Source organism: Schistocerca americana, chromosome X (assembly GCF_021461395.2).
Source record: "Schistocerca americana isolate TAMUIC-IGC-003095 chromosome X, iqSchAmer2.1, whole genome shotgun sequence".
Classification (NCBI taxonomy): Eukaryota; Metazoa; Arthropoda; class Insecta; order Orthoptera; family Acrididae; genus Schistocerca; species Schistocerca americana.
In genome coordinates this window covers 818974051-818996231 of record NC_060130.1, presented here as the reverse complement: position 1 = coordinate 818996231, position 22181 = coordinate 818974051, and the positions used below count along the sequence as shown (strand labels likewise).

The window sequence follows — 22181 nt, the reverse complement described above, 5'->3', positions numbered from 1 at the left end:
CTACTTAACTAATGAGGAGATACTGAACAGAACTGGGGAGAAGAGAAATTTGTGGTACAACCTGACTAGAAGAACCGATTGGTTGGTAAGACACGTTCCGTGCCATCAAGGGATCACCAATTTAGTAGTGGAGGGTAGCATGGGGTGTAAAAACTGCAGAGTGAGACCAAGATATGAATACAGTAAGTAGATTAAGGAGGATGTAGGTTGCAGTAGTTACTAGGAGATGAAGAGGCTTGCACAGGATGGAGTACCCTGGAGTACTACATCAAACAAGTCTGGACTGAAGATGAGAACAACAAGCCAGACTACTTTGTCAACGAGTATCTGCAATGAACAGCTCAACATCTTTCATATACCGTAATAACAAAATTGCACTCGAAAATGCACGAGAAAAGCAAATTAGGTATCTGAACAGGGTGATGCCACTGGTGCATTTGAGATTCCCAAACAGCCCACTTTGCTCAATGGTTGTCCGGCAAATACAACTATAATCAAAGCTTTTACTTTTACAAGTTTCATATTATCACTAAGCATAGTTTAATAAAAATCAGCATAATTCAGTGGTCCCCAGTAGAATAGCTTACAAAATTCAGTAAAAAATTAGAGCTGCCTTCCATATTGTAACTTTTAAGTATATGTTGGTAATGCCTGTTGCAAGTAGTCATTGAAAGCTGTGATAGTAGAACACCCAATAAAGTAATGAATATTTTAGTTTCCATGGCACGAAAAATATTAAGCATTTAATGTAACCGTAATCTTACACTATGTGCCAGAGAGCAATCAAACAATGCTCTAAGAAAAACATTAGTTTGCAGGGGTAAATACACATGCATATATATAATGCAATTCAATACCGAGTTTCCATTTTCTGTCTTTGCCATTATCTTTGTGTTTGTTATCAATATACCAATATGTACTGCACGATTCTGGATGCAACTAAACAGAAAATGAAACTATCAGTTTCCACACTAACTGACTTCCAGCTAAGCTACAGACCTGTGTCATCAGGATCTAGAGTGAGTATTCACATTTGTTGACTTCATCAATTTGTGACCAAACTGAACTTTCCACCCAACCCAGACCTCTGGCTACTGTATGGATCAGTCTGCCACTACAAACTAGACATACGCCTTTGAGATGAAACAATTAATGTATTACAATATGTTAGCACAGATAGTGTGTAAGTGCCCTGTATCAGCAACAGAAATGCTGGTAAGCAGCAAAAGAAGAAAGTGAAGTCTACACAATTTCAGGAATTTGTGTAATTTTCTCACCACAACCAAGAGCTGTATTTCAGAAAAATCAGTAATATGTTTCAATATAAACAGTCATTTACACAGTATATATTAAAGTCAATATGCAGCGAACACAGAATATCATTGGCTGCCTCCAACTTGACACAGAGAAGCACTGCCAACATCTATCTGCACACATAATGAACAAGTGCAGAGTAAGATGGTCCTTTGTGAAGTTTAGCCAACAATTCAGACATTCCACTCTCCAACAAGGATTCCAGAATACAACAACTTTCACACCACCATAATCTTCTTCAAAAGCACAAGGCAGTAACGCTTATCAGATTATGGCCCAAAATGTGAAGATAATTTATCCTAATATCACAATATGTCATTAACAATAATGCTAATGCAGTAATTGATATTAGAGCACTCAGCATCTTTAACGAAAGTTTCTCTTACGAGTCAGGGATCAGCAGAACAATCTTTAGGGTATAACTTCTAAGCACAGAATTTCCTTAGCTGCTTTGAACTGATAGCCAGAAAGCTGCTTCAAGTACTTACCACTAGTGGGTATTGCTCATCTTTATCATATTGGGGCCATATACCAAACAGCCCAGCTTTTCTAGCAAATACAGTAATCCTGCAATTAACTTACATGTAGAAGTGTATGTACTCACACTGAGCACCCAGAAGCTCTACTTCCACAAGTATTCATTGGATTGCAGTTTTGTGCATCTCATTAAACAATTTTTCCACACCCTGATAAAAACACGTCAGTAGTACCATTGGTGGGCTGGCATTATTTGCATGTACCCCATGTAGCTAGCATTATTTCACTATTGTATGAACCATACTGAGTTATTTATAAAATCATTCTATTAGTAGTGGCATTAATTCCGGACATTTTTCTGAAATGTTCGTTTTAACATCTTAAAATTTACGTAATTTGTGGCACACTAAATTAATGAATAATGTTTCTATTTTTTGCTTACAATACTTATCCTAAGTAGTTATTTTTTTATAGGAAACAGGCTCTCTTTGTTAGTTGGTTGGTCAATTTGGAGGAAGAGACCAAACAGTGAGGGCATCGGTCCCATCAGAGTAGGTAAAGATGGGGAAGGAAGTTGGCTGTGTCCTTCCAAACGAACCATTCTGGCATCTCACGAAACCCTAAGCCTGGATAAGGATTTGAGCCGCCATTCTCTTGAATGCGAGTCCAATGTGCTCATCACTGCACCACCTCACTTGATGTATTTTTGAAACTTTCTGCCAGATTAAAACCATGTACTGGGCCAAGACTAACTCTGGTCTGCAGGAGAGCTTCTGGTACTGGTGGAATTGAAATTGAGGATGGGTCGTGAGTCGTGCTTGGGTAGTTCAGATGGCAGAGAACTGTCCATGAAAGGCAAAGGTCCTGAGTTCAAGTCTCAGCGCAGCACATGGTTTCACTCTGCCATGAAGTTTCATATCAGCGCACACTCCACTGCAGAGTGAAAATTTCATTCAATATATTTTTATTAACAATGAATACACTTAACTGTAATTTAAAAACTTTATTTTACACGTTTGTGCAGCTGAACTCTTCAAAAACTCTGATAAAGGTTGCACACTTGCATACGTGAGCTTTAGCACAAAGCTGCCACAAATCAGTTTCGCTGTAATGATACAAGAAGGGATAGTGGCTGTCCTCACCCATTAGCGTGTCCAGCACTTTGTGGAACGCAAGGCAGAGGCTCACAAAGTTAAACAGGCCGGTATGGGGAGAAACTGGGGAGTTCAAAGTCAGGTTTGCTCCCTAGCACAAAGCACAGCCCTTGGTGCAAATACAGAGGAGTAGGAAGAAGAGTATTTGTGCGAGGAAATGTGGTTGAGAGTAGTGATGACTGAAAAAAGTTTACCCTTTGCGTTAAAGAGTGAAAAGTAGTATATTGTACATCTCAGGGTTTGTTTTATTTTGTTTTGCTTGAGGGCACAAAAACAACTGGGGTGATATGCACCCAAGTCAAAACTATAGAACACAAAGACAAAGAGAAGTTAAAAAACAACTATATGACAGTGGCAACTGACATAATAGGAGACAGCTAAAAACAGGCATGTGGAAAAACAGCTAAAAAATACACCATATAGAAACAGAGGTCCAAAACTAAAAATTAAACGGCCATCGCCATTGGCTTTGGTGGATAAAAAGTAAGATGCGGTCAACAGCCCGTGCATCATTTGCTAAAACGGGTGCTAACTCAGAAGGCAAACCCAAACGGGAACTTAAAAGGTTGAAAAATGGACATTCCATCAGGAAGTGTCAGGCAGTTAAAACTTGGACGCAATGTCAACAAATTGGTGGGGTAGCACCACTTAGCAAATTATGATGGCTAAAAAGCCAGTGCCCAATATGAAGCTGAATTAAAATAACCTCTTCCTGGCAGGTGGGCCGACAGGAGGTCCCGCAAGTCACTGGGAGAGGCTTAATAAGCCAGAGCTTATTCTGGTGAAGGAAGGACCATTGGCAATGCCAAAGGGACACCACCTCCTGACAGATGGCAACACAGACATTGGAGGGAACATAGGTAATCACGGGCTGAGGTACTAGGACAGCAGCTTTGGCAGCAGCGTCAGCAGGCTTATTTCCTGGCAGACCGACATGAGCAAGAGCCCACAGAAACATCACACTGTCTCTACCAATAGTGAGCAGTTGACAGTTTTCGTGGACCCCTGCACTGAGGGATGGGTGGTGTACAGTGCACAGAGACTTTGAAGGGTGCTGAGTGAGTCTGAACAGAGGACACAATTGAAAAGGCTATGTCACCAGACACTTTTCCATGGCCTAATACAGGGTGAAGAGCTCAGCTGTAAATACCGAGGAGCGTGCCGGAAGCCCATATCGAAAGTCATGGGTCCCAATGACAAAGGCACACACGACCTCACAGTCAGTCCGAGAGCCCTCAGTGTATACTAAGGTATTATCGCGAAGTTCCATGTGAAAGTCGTGAAACTGAAGGCGGTAGGCTGAGGCTGGAGTAGTGTCCTTGGTAAGTGAATGAAGGCCAAGGTTAACATGGGCCGCTTCACGAAGCCAAGGCGGTGAAGGGTTCACCCACACCAGGAAAGGTGCAGGTAGCGTGTAGTTAAGCTGCCATAACTGGCGAAAGCAGACTCCAGCAGACACAAACAAAGCACCCATAGTCAAGCTTCCAACTGACAAGGGACTGGTACAAACGGAGGAGGCTGGTTCCATCGGCACCCCAAGAAGTACCATTGATGACACATAGGATATTGAAGAACTGCGTACAGCAGGCTGCCACGTAAGATACACGGGAGGACCAAAAGAGTTCCCTATCGAGCAAGAACCCAATGAATTTCACAGTTTCAACAAACAGAAGGGCAACACGCCCAAGATGTAAAGGTGGTAGGAGAAACCACTTGCATCACGAGAAATTAATACAGATGGTTTTGTCAGTGAAAAAGTGAAAGCCATTGTCGATGCTCTAGGAGTAAAGACGATCGAGACACCACTGCAGATGCCGCTCAGTGAGACTGGTCCATGGAGAACTGCAATAGGTGGCAAAATCAACAAAAAGGGAGCTGGAGATGCCCACTGAGAGACAGGCCATGGTAGGGTTAATGGCGATAGCAAAGAGGACGACACTCAGGATGGAAACCTGAGGCGCACCTATTTCCTGGATAAATGTGTCCAGCAAGGCAGAACCCACACGCACCATGAAAACTATCTTTTAAAAATGCCTGAAGGAAACAGGACAGGCAGCCACAGAAGCCTCACGTGTAAGGAATATAGAGGATATCACTTCTCCGGCAGGTGCCATATGCCTTCTCCAAATCGAAAAAAACGGCCACAATCTGCGATTTCCACAGAAACCATTCATGACATGGGCAGACAAAGTAACGAGATGGTCAACCGCAAAACGCCACGGTCAAAATCCACACTGTGCATTAATCAGTAAACTTTGAGACTCGAGCCACCACATCAGCAAGGCATGAATCATGTTTCATCACTTTGCAAATGCAGCTGGTAAGAAAGATGGGGCAGTAGCTAGAAGGAAGGTTTATGTCCTTACTGGGTTAAGGTGTGGGTATGACGGTGGCTTCATGCCAACATCCAGGAAATGTGCAATCTGCTCAGATGCAAGAGAAAGGTGCTGCAACATTTGAATGCAGATGGCGTCTGACCCTGGGGCAGAGGATTGGGATTAACTGAAAGCATGATCGAGATCCCTAATAGTAAAGGCGGCATTGTAGCACTCGCGATTCCGAGAAGAGGAGGGTATCGTCCAAGCCTCCTACACTCGTTTCCGATGGAGGAAGGCAGGGTGATAGTGGGAAGAGCCCAGAATTGCCACAAAATGGCAGCCCAGGGTGTGTGAGATAGCAATAGGGTCCATGATAACATCGGCTGCTACTGTGAGGCCGGAACTGGGGGAATGGATCTTGGTCCCAGAGAGCTGTTGGAGATTCACCCACATGACAGAGGAAGGGGTGGAACTATTAAAAGATCTAGTGAATGAAATCCAGCTAGCTCTTCTACTATCCCAAAGAACACAACTACACTTGCACGCATCTGTTTATAATGAATGCAGTTTGCTATCGTAGGACGATGGTTAAAAATGCGGAGAGCATGTCACTATGTGTGAATTGCTTCGTGGTATGTCTCAATCAACCAAGGGACAGGGACACAACATGGTAAAGAAGTGCGAGGAATGGAATGTTCTGCAGTAGTAAGGATAACATTGGTGACATAATCCACTTGGTCCTCACAACTGGGGAAATCTTTTTCTTTGAAGGTCGCCAAGGAGGAGTAAAGCTGCCAGTCAGCCTTAGTAAGCTGTCACTTTGGTGTGCACGCAGATTGGATAGGAGTCCGCACAGAGAGAGCACATGGGAAATGGTCGCTCAAGTAGGTGTCAGAAAGAACGGACCACTCAAGACAATAGGTAAGCTGGGCAGTGCAGAAGGATAAGTCCAAATGGGAATTGGTGTGCGAGGAGTCAGAAAGGGAAGTGGGTGCTCCATTGTTAAAGCATAAGAGGTTAAGTTGGATAAGGGATAAGGTCAGCCAAGAGGGCACCTCTCTGACAGGCCCTGGGAGAACCCCAAAGGGGATAATGCACATTAAAGTCACCGAGTAGCAAAAATGGGGGAGGTACCTGCCCAATAAGCTGAAGGAAGTCTGCCCTGGTGACCAAATGACAGAGGTACATAAATGGTACAGATGGAAAAAGTCAGGCGGGGAAGGAGAATGTGAACTGAAACAGCTTGAAGATGGGTAGTTAGGGAGATGGGTTGACTGAGTGTCGTCCTGTATGAGAAGCTTAACACCCCCATGAGATAGAATGCTGATCTCAGGGGGAATGTCAAAACGGATCAGTAAGTAATGTGAAAGCTTAAAGTGGTCATGAGGGTGCAAGTTCGTATCCTGAAGGCAGAGTACAAGGGATCCTGCAATGCTAAAAGCAGCCGTAAATCCTCTTTGTGGGACCAAAGGCCCCAAACGTTCCATTGGATGACAGTCATGAGGAGGAAGAAATGTAAGGGTGTCAACTCAGCGGCCGCCAAGTGACAGCCGATGGAGAGTCGCTACTACAGGGTACAGAAGCTGGAGGATTCTGCTCCATGGGGTCCACAGAGACATTGGCATACGTGTGCGGACAGTCTGTGGAGTCAGACACTGAAAAACGGTTGGTTGTGAGACCCAGCGATACAGAGACCGGCCAGACTAGGGTACCACGTTGTGACACTGTCTAAGGACATACGAGCTGGTGAAGGTGAAGATCGTTTGCCTTTGGTTGACTCTTTGAGCCCTTCTGGTTAGAGGAACACTTGGGTGATGTTCGGCTGGAGGGATGGAGGAAGTCTTCACGGGAGTACTCCTGTCCTTTCCAGACTACCAGTCATGTGGCTGGTGGCCTTTCCCCTTGAGGTGAAAGTTTGATGGCTTGTTGTACAGCTGGACGAGGGGGGGGGGGCGGGGGGGGGGGGGGGGGGGGGGGGATGGCAATTTCACAACCTCAAATCCGAATTGGAGGTTGCACTAAGGAGGAATCAATCTTTTTCCATTACACGATGGATGACAGTGACACCCTGATCAGAGAGGTAATATTGGATTTCAGCATCAGTTGGACCGTCGAGTAGCCTGGTCTATATTACAACACGGGAAGAATTCAAAGTTCTATGGGCCTCGACATGAACAGAGTAACTGTGGAGAAACGAGGCAGCAAGCAGTTGTTGTGCTTGAGAATCTGAAGCGGTCTCCAAAAGCAAAGTGCCATTCTGTAAACGAGAGTAGGACTTCACAAGACCAGCAATTGCAGCAACACCTTTCTGAATAATGAACAGATTTACCGTGGCAAAGGACTGACCGTCTTCAGTATGTGAGGCCTCAAGGAACCGTAAGTGCAGTGGGAAGGGTCTGTCTATCATTAGCCTCATTACGTTTATGTTTAGTAGATGTTGAGTGGGAGGATGACTGACTCATCATGAGGAAATCGCCATGATTGCTAGTGTCTCCAATGGTGCGCTCCTTCCAACTGGGGGCCCCCTTCACAAGGGGGCGCACCCGCCTTAGGTGATTGTTCACACCTCAGGTCACACCTCTCTGACACCTAACAGAGGAACCAATTGCCAATTTGGGAAGGTTGCAGCTCCGGCAATCACCCCTCCCTGGGGCTGGCCTGTATCAGAGGGGAACGCACGAACGCTACCTGTCAACCAGGGCCTGGGAATTACGCGTTACCTAGTCACCTGTTACATGGCAGACATGTGGGCTAGTCTTCAGGAGCACACAAGGAGAAAGAAGAAAAAAGAGGAACCTCAAACGCCGAAGCAGAGGAACAAGAGGAGGGGGGTAATGAAGGAAGGAAATGGTAGCGAAAAACAAAGATGAGACTGTTCTTATGTCAACGACAGACAATGCAGAACATTCTCTAAAACATCCTAGACATGTTCTTCATGGGAGAGAAAAAGACTAGCAAGAGGATAGACATGCAGCATGGAAGGGGAAAAATGCTGCAAAGGCTGGGGCCTTGTGGTAGCCAAGCACGAACCCGTCAAAGAGTTGCAAGCCCCTGCCATCAGACAAAAGTGTGTTTAATAAATACAAGATAAAACACAGAGATAATAATATAGAATTTACTAAAATAAAACTGATTGTGATTTTGTTCTTGGCAGTCAGTGTAGATTGCTGCACTCCAGCTTGTTTTAAGGTGAAAGCAATCAAAGCACCTTTCAGCAACACAGTGCGCCATATACAGCACTATAATTTATAAGAAATGATTAACTCTTGCAGTAATGTACTGAACTAATGTGGCAACAGTCCCAACATCAACCCAATTTATAACTTTTAATCCAAGTTGAAAATTTCAGAAACAAGAGGGCACTGCTGAGGGCCATTGTTGTTTCAAGGGTCCAAGTGATCAAATCAGATTATCTTCTACATTTCAAATACTCATATCCATACAGAATAGAGACAGTGATTAAATCTGAAAGATATCCCACAAAACATTTGATAAACACCGCAATTACTTCCACACCAAACAATTTTTATCATCCTAAAACATTAGGTTCTAAGTATTCTGTTCAATTCTTTTATTAAACAGCAGAGATGATGTTTTTTTTTTGTTGAAAACTGTAATAAATTGTAATGCAATTCAATTAAAGTAACTCCCTGAATGGATTATTCAAAAATCTCTACAAAGTGTCCAGATTAATGCCGCATCTGTATAGTCTAGCAGAGCACTCATCTTTGAGTTAAATTTGGAAAAAAAAGACACAAAATGAACAGACAAAAATTATTTTCTGCCGTACAATTTACCCTTTTCTTGGCTGGAAAATCTGTCATAAACAGGCCTCCCCCCCCCCCCCCTACAATCTGACTTACAAATGCAAAAACTGATTAATTTAGCAGCTTAAATTGTTTCTGAAAGAGATGTGAAGACTACACCTATACATTATACTTTCTGACAATACTTTGTCAGAAGTACAATACCACCAGAACAACATTTCTCACAAGAATATCATAACTTTGTTACTGCCATACAATCAGTAAGATACACATACTATTTGTTTAGCTTCAATGCTAGCACCCATCCCAATGCAAGAGAGATCCACAGGCTTGTTAACTGGACATTAATCATTCTTGTATAGACATAATCCAGATCACTTCAGGCAGTCTCTTATGTAAGAAGGAAACATGCATTTTTTTGTTTTCTCCAAGAAAATTCCTGTCCCGAGACACAGGCTTCCAAAGATGACACTGCGAACACCATTTTTAAGATGCAAATTTCTGAAAAAAAATTTAAAATGTATTTCTGTAATAGTTCTAGATATTTTGTTAGAGTTTTTTTTTTATTTGAAAGAATTGCTTTACGATTCCAATGGTATCCTCTATTTGGACATATCTGTTAAAGTTCTTTTACTGTCACCTTTCGAATTTTTTTATAATTTACAGAAAAAAATTGTTTTTTCAAAAATTCCAATCCAGAAAATTTAGATTTTTGCTGTTGATTGGTACCATGTAGTACTATATTCTTTGTAAACTTTGTAAAGGAGAGCTTCCATTTTTATGTTGGACAAGTTTTACTTTCAAAAATCTTTTTTTTTTCTGAAGTTGTCTCTTACTAATTTCTTTGTTGCAATGTTGATTTCTATTATCTCTGTTACAGTTATTTCTTTTCACTTTCTTTGTTGTTGTTTCTCGTCAGTTTCTTTGTCGTGGTTGCTCATTGCAGGTTTCTGTATTGAGACCATCGAGTGAGTTCTGTGTTTTTGTGAGGAATCGACCGGCTGATCCATGCAATATATGTAACTCCCTGAATGGATTATTCAAAAATATTCACAAAGTGTCCAGATTAGTGCTGCATCCGTATAGTCAAGCACTAACTTGCTCTCATCTTTGAATTATATACCATTTGAAGACTCTGTTTCAAAGTGAAGATGTTTCCAGTGATGACTTATGTTCTAAATGTTTTGACATAATAACAACAATGATAGTATCTGAACAAGGTGAAGCCTTCCATGGTGTAGATGATGCAGATTTTGCATGAATAGAGGAAGAATTAAATACTCTGAATTAGTAAACTACAGAGAAACTGCGGTCAGTGAAGTCGAGTCATAAGCTCTATGCATCAAGAAAGCTATGGATGAATACACTACAGCAAAATGTATGACACTCATCAAAGTAGAAATTCCATCTTAGAAGAAAATGAATCGAAGCACTCTTGCAAGGATTTTATCACAAATAAAAATTCAGCTATTGAATATTGTGCATCCTAAAATGAAAATGTGTAAGTTTTAACTATTACTCCAGAGACATTTTCAAAGAAACCAATTTTGAGCCATGTTCCACCAGTATCAAAGTACATGGTAGACAAATCAAGAAATGTGAAGTCTAATAGGAGTCTTTGCATGACCAGATCCCTATTACAGTCATCCTGTAGAAGCAGCTCAAGTTCAAATAGTGCAGTCATTTTATGTGGAAGATTAATGGGACTGTTCTCACCAGAGTGCCAACAAAAAAAGGCACTATAACAGTTGAAGGTCAAAAAGTTGTGACAGTGAAGAGGTACACGACTTGCAGTATTAAAGAAGCTTCTGCAATTTATAAGAGCAACTATACACCTTCACATATTGGAAGATCAAAATTTTATGCACTACGACCTAAGTGGGTAGTTCCACACCCACCAAGAGAGGTCTGTTTATACATGTACTGCGTGAATTTTGAACTTTGTGTGGGGGAAATACGGAAGCGTCCGATCCCACCCATCTGCTTTGACCCATGACATCACAAATATGGCGGAAACAAAAACACACACTTTCCACAAGAAGCCTAATGACACTAACGGGACAAGCGCGGGAAATGGGGTGTTTTGGGTGGGGGGCAAACTAAATATAAACAAATTTGGACGCCTTGCATAGCTACAACGTGTAAGTGAAGACAGCCATGCATGAATACCCACCCACCTCCCCAGGGGTCGTAACCCCTGCAACCCATAGAAGATAAAGATGCTTCAGTAGCTGATTAGTGTTTTTTGTCTTTAAAAAAAAAATCTCACGAGATAGAACAAACAGATCAGAAAGATAAATATAATAAACTAAAACAGAAATTCGAGGAAACAGATAATTTAAGTAAGTAATAAGTGTTTTTAAATTTAAAAAATAAATCTCACGAGAAAGAACGAACAGATCAGAAAAGTAAATAAAATAAGATAAAACAGAACTGGAGACAGCCACACTCAAACCAAACTCCGCGCCGTCATGACGTCACACACGACAACACCCTTACGTCACGGGTCAAAGCCGACGCGTGGGATCGGACGCTTCTGTCGACCCTTGTGTGGTAGCTTTGAAGAACTTACTGGAGCACAATACATGTGACACCTTGGTTGGGCATGTGAAGTCATTAGTAGTCTGTGACAAGGCGAGAGACTTGTTTGTTTCAAGAATATGGTGACCCCTGGAAAGGGAGGACTGTCTTTAGACACTTGGCCTGGAGGACATAGCAGATAACTGCAGGAATTACATATATGACAAGGCAGAAAAACAAACTAATTAAGAAAACTGTTGTGTTTGACAGTTTCATTGATGAACTTGGTAAAAGGTCAGTAAAAGCAGTAACACACCGGCATCTGAAGAAATTGCAACAACACTGCAGAAGTGAAAGGGTGTGTATAGGCTGAAGAACTATGTTTAGTGCTTCACTGTGATTTTGTTGAGAACTGGCCTAATTCTCCCACAAGAAGTACAAGGTTATCATTGGAGTAATGACCAGGTTTCAATGTTTACAGGAGTGATATTTTCAAAACAAGATCACAAGTGTTACAGTGACAAGTGATGGCACAGGATGTGACAGCACATGCTTTGTGAGCAATTCGAAAAATTCTTCAACTGCAAACAGGCTGAGAAGATCATTATTTCTGACGACTGGTCACAGGAAGGGGTTTTGTGATGGTGTAGGAGGCCTGCTGAAGCAGCATGCTACAAAACAATCTTTCAAGACCAAATACAGCTGTGATTCAGAATGCTGAGGATTTTAAGGAAGGCATCACTACATATCAAAGGAAGATACTGAAACAGTGGAACACATTTTTTGTTCATTGACGGGCTAATTTCAGGTCAACAGAAGCGTCCGATCCCATGCATCGGCTTTGATCCGTGACGTAAGGGTGTTGTGGTGAGTGACGTCATGACGGCGTGGAGTTTGGTTTGTGAGAAGTTCTATAAACTGAAACCTTTAAGTCTTTGGACTTTCCACCTGGATTATGGAACCATTTAAAATGCATGAAAAAATGGATCTCTTACTCATCTTTCAAAACTAAAATTATGTAAAATAAGGCTAGGTTTTGATTTTTACGAGTCTGTTATGTGATAATAAAACAGGTTTTATGTATAGCAACAATTTCAATTGTTTATAAATTCTGTTCAACCTAAAAGTCTAAGCTCTCCTTTTCAGGGAATGTAGAACTATGTCTTACTAATCAAGAGGGGAAAAAAATCAATACTTTATGGATTGAAACTTTTGAAAAATCCAATAAATTATATAAAAAAGTTGAGAATGCTGTAGTAAAAGAACTTTGACAAGTATGTTCAAATGGAGGATTTCTTTATAATCATAAAGCAATTATCTTTCAAATATAAACCCCAACAAAACATCTACAACTGCTCCATAGATACAGCACATCTAATTTTTTTCCAAAATTCGCATCTTCAATATGTTATGCGCAGTGTCATCTTTTGAGCACTGTATCTCTGAGCAGAAATTTACATGGGGAAAAAAAAGGTGTTCCTTAATTAGTCCATTTTAACATATGATACATAAAATAACATCTGAGACTATGAAGGTAAGATTTTTTTCCTAGCCTGCCTGAATTGATATAGGCTATGCTATGCTTATACGGAAACGAGAGATCTGTATTTACCACCTACAACTTAGTTTTACATAGAAGCCATGGAAAGTTCAATCTCAACAGCCAAATACCATAAACTTTGGAATATTATCGAGTTTTTACTGAATAAGGACAAACGTCTGCAAAATGTATTAACAAAAATTTTGGGAACATTACTAAACGCTTAACCTATACGCTATGGATGCAGATTTCAATGTCTCTATCGTTGAATGTCTACACTGTGACTGCACAAATCGTAACAGAAGCTGACAGACTGATCGGTAGCGCAGCCTGAGGTCTATGTTAGATTGGTAGGTGACAATCAGGATGAGGGTTGGCGAAGCCAACAAACGTGAACGCAGAAAATCTTGTAGCGGTAACAAATTAAGCAGTAGCGAAACTTAATGTTTACATCCGCATCATATTAAAAAATGCAAGGAGGAAAAAAAAGGGGGAGGGGTGCCGTTACGTTTATCTTTTACCGAAAAGTATGCTAAGTATGCTGTCCAACACTTCGATTTGGAAAAAAAATAGTCCGAATCACTAGCCCACAGGCCGGCGTGACTAACCTTAACTCATGACACCGACAGTGCTGAAGTAACACTTACAGTGACACACAACATAACCAACAAAGAAACATGACAACACAATGTATTTTCAAATTCAGCCACATGACATACAAGAACCACCTTCCATGCAATACTGAGTTCAGGAAAACTCACTTTACTAATCTCATGATCTCATTGAATAACTTCAAGATATTGATTGCAAGGATCTCCATACGAACATCTCTCTTGCGTACTGCAGTTTGAGAACACATAATGCCAGAGATGCGGCTATGGCGCCAGTAGCGTGCAGTAGACCCATGGTGGTCGAAGATTACACACACATACATATATATGTGGTGTGTGCATTTCTTGCACACTTTACACGTTCCATATCATAACGGCTAACGTACCGTGCGACTGATCAATGGAACACGCAACCAACCAACTAACTCCCCGGTAAGCAGCCTGTTAAACTATATTCTTGAAATAGGGCGAGAAACGTGTTGTACGAACCCAGAATAACGCTTAACCGGAGAATAAACTCAGAATAACGTAACCGGCAATTTGTGGCCGGTTAGCGTGCTTATCCGGAAAAAGTTTTCAAAATGGCAGGAATAGTGACACATGCAGACAGCATTGTTTTTACCAGTCTGCCCAGCTTCCAACGTCCAACAACTGTAATAGAGGTAGCCACCCAAACACACAATGTCTGGACATTGTTTCAACTTGGTTTCGCCACTCACCACAGCCCTTCTGCAGAACGAGGAGCAGGAAATGTGCAGCACACTTCAACGGAGGAGAAAAACCCTAAGAATATACAAAATGTTACGAAGAAGAAGCTGCTACTGCTAGGCAGTAGCCTGGGATGAGGTGTAGGCCATCAGTCACAGGAAAGTTTAGGGGAAGTGTACCAGGCCACCAGTATCTTCAAGCCAAATGCAGGGCTAAGGCCGGTATTACACTATCAAATTTCTTTGTCAAAGATTTGATCAAAGATGTGATCCAATATTCCGTCCAATATATTTGACAAAGATCTTTGACGTAGCGCTAGAAGGGGTATTACACTGTCATAAAATTTTTCGTCAAAGTTGAAGATGGCTGACAACAACTTGTTAATTGTTATTAACCGCAGCAGTTGTACGTACCCCAATTGCATTGTGTGCACATGCGGAAAAGAAGTGGGGGAAAAATGGAACCATACATACGAGGTTGACAGTCTTAAAAGTCCTGGGATTACAACTTGATAATAAATTCAGTTGGGAGGAGCACACCACAGAACTGCTGAAAGGCCTTAACAAATCTGTATTTGCAATTCGAGTGTTAGCAGACATAGGCAACATAAAAATGAAAAAGCTTGCATACTTTCATTCCGTAATGTCATATGGGATAATATTTTGGGGTAAATCTTGAAGTCAAACAAATGTTTTCAGAGTCCAAAAGCGTGTAATACGTATTATTCACGGATGTCCTACAGAAACCTCTTCAAAGAACTGGATATACTAACTACTGCCTCTCAGTATATCTACTCATTAATGAAATTTGTCGTAAATAATATATCTCTTTTTCCATCAAACAACTCAGTTCATACATACAATACCAGGAACAAAAATGATCTGCACAAGGACTTAAAAGCACTTACTATAGTTCAAAAAGGGGTCCATTTACTCAGGAACACTCATCTTCAATAATTTGCCAGGAAACATAAAAAATTTAGTTAGAAATAAAGATCAGTTTAAAAGGAGCCTGAAAAACTTATACTGGCCAACTCCTTCTACTCCATTGGAGAAATTTTTTAATAGAAACAAATGGTGTATTGTATTTATTCATACAATTAGTATTGTTATTTCAGCTTTAAAAAAATCGACATGTTCCACATCCACGAGGATCTCCTCAGCACGGATCTATGGAACGAAAAAGTAATTTAATCTGGGTGAAGCCGTGGGTTTTACGACGACACGATAAAAGCATTCAACAAAACTTGTTACGTGAGCTTACAGTGGAAGACGTCAAGTCGTACATCAATTACTTAAGAATGGATGCGCATACATTTCTGTATGTGCTCAATGAAGTGTATCCTCATATCACAAAGCACAATATTCACTTAAGAACTGCTACATCTTCCGAAGACAGGCTCACTGTAACACTCCGATTCCTTGCTACAGGAGAGGGTTATGTTATGTTATGTTAGGTTAGGTCAGGTCAGGTCAGGTCAGGTCAGGTCAGGTCTCCAATCTTCTTAATCTATTTTTGTATTCAGGGTGCCTCACGTTGTAAAGCGCCTCATCAGCTTCAGACATCTCTATTAATTTTGTAGTTGTCGGCACACACCAATTGTATTTACCGGCAATGGTTATAAAAACACTACAGACAACAGAACGCTGCAGCGTTGCTAGCGCTCCATGTGGTAACATGTCACATTGCAGTGAACAGAAGACAAGCGGTTTCTTTGATCAAATATACAGCGAGGCCATAGATTTGATCAAATATTGGACGACATTTGACAAAGTCCCTATTACACTATCAAATATCTTTGACAAAGATATTGGACAAAGAAATTTGATAGTGTAATACCGGCCTAAGTCATGTGATACAGGACTTAGGGTGTTTATGCATGGAATTACAAAAGAGGACCATGTAGTGATGATAGTGGGTGGGGTAGGGAACAGTTTGGACAGGGATGGGGCATGTGACATAGGTGGTGACCTGGACAAGATAGCTTCCCTGACTCATGGCACCAACGAACACTTTGTTGAGCTGTTCCAGCGTCATGATCGACCATACCTTGACGGAGTTGTGAGGCGAATCAATGTGGGGTTAGGGATGGCTCTGTGGGCAGCCAACTTTGCTCATGTTTCTCTGGTGTCCGCCGGGGCTATCAACATACGGGGTTTCACTAGGCATGGCCTACACCTAAACAGGAATGGGAAGGGAAGATTGGTACAGCTGATCGTGAAAGTATAGGAGGTGGATTTCGAGCCACACACCGTCAAATACCTGTTGTCATATGTAGGAGAAGTAGGTCTTCTTTTTTAGGATAAATCCAGACAACAGGTTCTCCTGCCTAAAGAGTGTCTCCAGCAGTTTAAAAAATACTGAAACAACCACTCACCACACAGATTTTAACACTTCAAATATCACACTTCAAATATCACACACACCAGATGTCACAAAGAAAAACAAAACATTGGAAAGAGTAACATTGGGCATTTCACAGACTTAACAATCCTCCATCAAAACATGCAATCAGTGAAAAATATAATGCAACTATTACAAGTTGAGATCCAATCTTTGAACTGCACAGTAGTTTGTATTACTGAGCACTGGTGTAGAGAAACAGAAATCCAACATGTAGTATTAGAATTGAATGAATTGGCAAACTCATACTGCAGAAATGCTTCAAGGGGTGAAGGATCATGCATTTATATCAGAAAAGGAACACAGTTGAAATCAAGACATGGCCTCAGCACAGTAAGTGAAGACAGACACTTTGAAATATCAGCTATTGAGTTAACAGGGTTTGATACCAGCAAGAAATTAATCATTTTGTGTGTGTATAGATCTCCCAGTGGTAGTGTGGACACATTTTCAATAAATTAACAGAAGTTCTACATAAAGTCTCAAGTACAAAGGTCAGAATAATTCTTTGTGGGGACATTAACATCAACACTAATATCATAAATGAATCCAGCACCACCCTCATAAATATACTTCAAAGTTTTGGCATGTCCCTATTGGTCAATAGTGCAACAAGGGTTACTGCAATGACTTAATCAGCAATTGACCATGTGACCACAAACAAACAGGGAAAAATGTGATGTAGCTGTAAAAGGTCTCAGACTATCAGACCATCTCTGTGTAATAACAACAGGAAAATCAGGCATCGAATCATTCACTAAACTACAAGCATACAAACGACATCTATCAGAAATCAAAATAAAAGATTTTTCAAAAGAACTAGCAAGACAAAGCTGGGATGAAGTGTATAAGGAAACCATTGTGAATAAGAAATTCTCTAAATTCTCCACATTATTTAAATTGAACTTTGAAAAGGCATTTCCAAAAGTATGCATGTCTGTATCACCATCATACAAAAACAGATGGATAACAGCAGGTATTAAGAAGTCCTCCCAAACACTAAAATACCTCAGCTCCATGGAAAAGAGTCGCAATGATCCAGAATTCTTTAATTTCTATCATCGGTACAAAAAGATCTATAGGCAGGTGATGATTACTGCAAAAAACTCATTTAATGACAAAAAATATATAATGCAGAGAATAAAAGTAAAGCAGTCTGGGATGTTATAAAAAAGGAAATGGGGAGAGGCAAGTAATGCAGAATAACATACTGCTAAGGGAGGGGGGTAAGGTAATAAGGGATCCACAACGCTTAGCAAACTATGTAAATGAGTATTTTTCAACTATTGCAGAGAAGATACAGCAAAAATTCCCCAAAACAAATACAACACCTGTAAATAATGTTGCACTAAACACAATGAAGATACTTCCAACCAAAGAGAATGAATCCAATAAAACCGTTCAAAAACTAAGAAATAAAAAGTCAGTAGGCTTAGATGAAGTACCAATGTGTCTACTAAAACAATGCATAGAGATTATATAAGGCCCCTAACAAATATAATAAATGAATCCTTCGCATCAGGGACATTTTCAGAGCAATTAAAACAGGCAAGAGTTGTACCTTTGCTTAAGAAAGGTAATGCAGAAGACATAGAAAATTACCAACCCATTTCCCTGCTGTCAGCATTCTCAAAAATAATAGAAGCATTTATGAAAGACAGATTAATGAATTACCTGAATAAATACAATCTTTTAAGCGGGTCGTAGTTTGGTTTACGAAGTGGCAAAAAAAGCTTGATGCTGTTGATAAAGATGAGTGCGTCACAGGAATATTTTTGGATCTTTCTAAGGTCTTTGGTACAATCGACCACAAGACTCTGCAAAATAAATTAGAAGCATTAGAAATAAGAGGGATAGCTAATGACTGTTTTCGATCATACCTAGCAGATACGGTACAAAGCATAGAGATAACACGTATTTCAAATAGATCTAAACATTTAGCAAAACACTTATCATAACCAGAATATATTAATATAGGGGTTTCGCAAGGTAGCATATTAGAACCAATACTATTCCTGATATACATCAATGACTTTCCCAGTATTGTTACTCATGGCGAAAAAATTCTCTTTGCTGATGACGAAAATATTACAGTCACTGAGAAAACAAGAGAACTCCTTGCAGAGAAAGCACATGAAACTCTCACGGTAGTTTATGATTGGTCAATAAGCAATAAAGTGACATTGAACATAAAGAAAACTAATGCCATGAATTTCAGTTTGAAAATGGAAAATGACAATGTTAAATTAAATATAGATAGCACCTCTATGGAATGTGTAACAAATGCAAAATTTCTAGGAATGAATATTGATTCTCAGTGTAAGTGGTGTGAACACACAAAGGTACTTGCAAACAGTATGTCATCAGCATGTTATGCCCTTAGAATCCTATCATCACTGTGTAACATGCAGTGTCTTTTAGTTACATACCATTCATATGTGAACTCAATTCTTAGCTATGGCATTCTGTTTTGGGGAACAAATGCACAAAATATGAACACAATTTTCAAATTCCAGAAAAGAACCATAAGAATAATAACGAAAAATTGTAGTGGAGCTCATTGTAAAGATTTGTTCAAAACACTGTGGATTTTAACTTCACCCTGTGAATACATGTACCAGTCAGTTGTACTAATCAAAAATAACATTGGTCATTACTTCACAAACAGCTCTGCCCATCACCATTGAAGAAGAGCTAGACTCAACTTACGTTTACAAAAAAAAAAAAAATAAACATAAAACTCAAAACAGCATTTTCTACCAAGGAATAAAAGAGATTAAAGAAATTGCAAAAATACACTAATGTAAAAAGACAGTTAAAAAGTACCTTTTATGCAACACATTTTATACATTGAAGGATTACTTAGATAAAACAGAGTAGGGGTTTGGTAAAGAAAACATTATACAAATAAATAATAATAATGATTATAAAATATCCAACATTCCACATAACACCTTCACACTAGTTTTTTTTTTCTTTTATATAAATACTTACCCCCAAGGTATGCATAGCGCAACGCTAACACCTCCTCCTCTTTCTGAGCTCAACATCTCACTCATTATAGAGGGATGCTGACTCAGTTTTTCAGGATAGCAAATGGGAAGTTTTGGTATGGAAAATGGCCCAGAGATCACCGGTGTGTGTGTGTGTGTGTGTGTGTGTGTGTGTGTGTGTGTAGTGAGTGAAGTGTTATAAAACCATGTGTGTATAGTGTGTACAGTGACTGATAGTGAGATATGAGTGAACAGTGTGGCATTACATTATTTAATAAGTTATTTGTAAAAAAGAATTGCATATCAGGAGTAAATCTAATGATTGTCTCTAACTAGAATTCTGTAAATGTGTGTGTATACGAATTAGCTTATTTTAAATTGGTCTAAACTGGTAAATACTTTGACATGTCCTGTAGCCTTGTAATAAGAGATCCATGGATGAATACTACTACAACCCATACTTCGTACAGTTTCCGAAATGCTCATCTCACGTCTCCAGGCCAAGACAGTCTACTCTCAGTTAAGATCAAATACATCGTGTGCCTTCCCCATTCTAAACAGGGATAGCATTCTTACTGATACTACACACACTGCCCTTATGTGTAATTATAGTGGCCATTCCCTGCCAGGTAACCTTGCTATCACTGGACAGAGTTATATAGATAGCAAGTCAGTGATCATATGTTCTGGCTGATCAGTGTACCTTGTATACATGATACTGCTGCCATCTATATATGTGCTTGTTGCTGTTCAATGACTTTGGTCACATATATATATATATAAGGAACAATTCGCCAAGAAACGCATATATATGCGTTTCTTGGCGGATTGTTCCCTTTTCTCTCCTTTTTCATAGCTTTCAAACTAGATTTCAATGCACAGCAATTATCCTTTAACCCAGAAAGGTCCTCTAGATTATATTCTAAAGGTTCAAGTGTCATCTCATGCATGGTTAGCTTTAGATATTTGTATGTAACATCTCGGATAGGATGACATTCTTTCCTTGTTTTTCTCCATAACACATGTAAGCTGTGGGTTGTGGTGTATATTGGTGTTGTCTATTCTTTGTACGATGTTGTAAGCAGAATGTCTCTGTATACTGATAACTGTGCCTCTGTCAACTGTGTTCTGTAGTTGTACTTCACTCAAACTCGTCATTAATGCATTTATATTCAGTGTAACATTGCTTAGACGCCTCAACTCAAAGGACGAGGCTATTCTATTTAATCCACAGTCTAATATATACAGTCGCGACACTCTCGCTGATTTTTGTTATACACCGCGACAACAGCGCGGTGGAGAAACTACGCTGCTGAATACGGTATTCAGTAAATGTAAACAGTATCATTTATATTCATTTTCAAAGTGGTTTTTACGAAAGGCAGCGTATGCAGCGCAATCAATTGCAGTAATAATAGGAAGAGGACACCACATTTGTCATTTTTCAGGTTTCCTAAGGACCCTGAGAGGTAGGAAACATCACATTAGAGCGCCCCTTATTTACGATTTTTTTCTAAACTGTATTGAATTACTGAATTTGTTTTTCTTTTTTAGGAGCAAGAAATGGTTAATAAATAGTAGAAGAGAGGACCTGCTGCAAAAAGATGTCCTTTATTTGCACAATAACGTCAAGTTTTGTGCGTTACATTTCGAGTCAAACCAGTTTATGCACGCGGAAAAGAAGACATTGCTATGCAATGCAGTTCCTGCGTTATTTGACGTGTCGAATAAGCCACAACTAGTGACGATGAAGAGAAAGTTGCCATACAAACGTGAAAATGTTACTGCAAAAACAATAAAATTGTCTCCCGACACAGAAGAAACGGCTACCATAAATGTTCCTACACGAGACACATATATAAAATCACTAACAACGGAATCTGCAACACAGACATCTTTTGAAGATAAAATGCTTAGATTACGTGAAATCATTCGCGTGTTGGAAAATCGTGTGAAACGTAAAAACGTGCAAATCATTAGACTTCTTACAAAATTACTACGTGACAGGGAAAGTACCCATCGTAAGAATAAACTGCAACCACAGCGTCACAGGTCACAAGTACGAAAGGAAAAGCTCATTTTAAAAAGCATTGGTTCCAAGTACTTGAAAAAAGATGCTCTCGATTTATTGATAAGCCAAATCAGTATACCACTGAATGGAAAATGTCGTGCGAGATGGGAAGATGAAACTAAATTATTTGCACTTCATTTGTTGTATTATAGTACTCAGGCATACAGTTTTTTATCACACTGTTTTAGCCCTCCATCAGTACGTACCTTAAAAAGGTATGTGGAAGGTATACAATTAAATTGTGGGATAAATAATAACATATTTCATCTTTTAAAGCAGAAAGCGCAGGAGTTACCAGAAACTGA

At 40.0% G+C, this 22181-nt stretch overlaps 1 long non-coding RNA gene across 2 annotated transcripts in view; it reads right to left on the bottom strand.

Moving 5' to 3' along the window:
- LOC124555611 overlaps nucleotides 1-14625 on the bottom strand; it is a 66754-nt gene extending 52129 nt beyond the window's left edge. Inside the window, exon 1 of one of the 2 annotated variants that reach the window (XR_006968571.1) lies at nucleotides 14421-14625. This is a non-coding gene — a long non-coding RNA (uncharacterized LOC124555611). Of the gene's footprint in view, nucleotides 1-13698; nucleotides 13826-14420 lie in introns of those variants that run through there. The other variant, XR_006968570.1, reaches the window with a different exon arrangement.
- Nucleotides 14626-22181: the final 7556 nt, after the last annotated feature.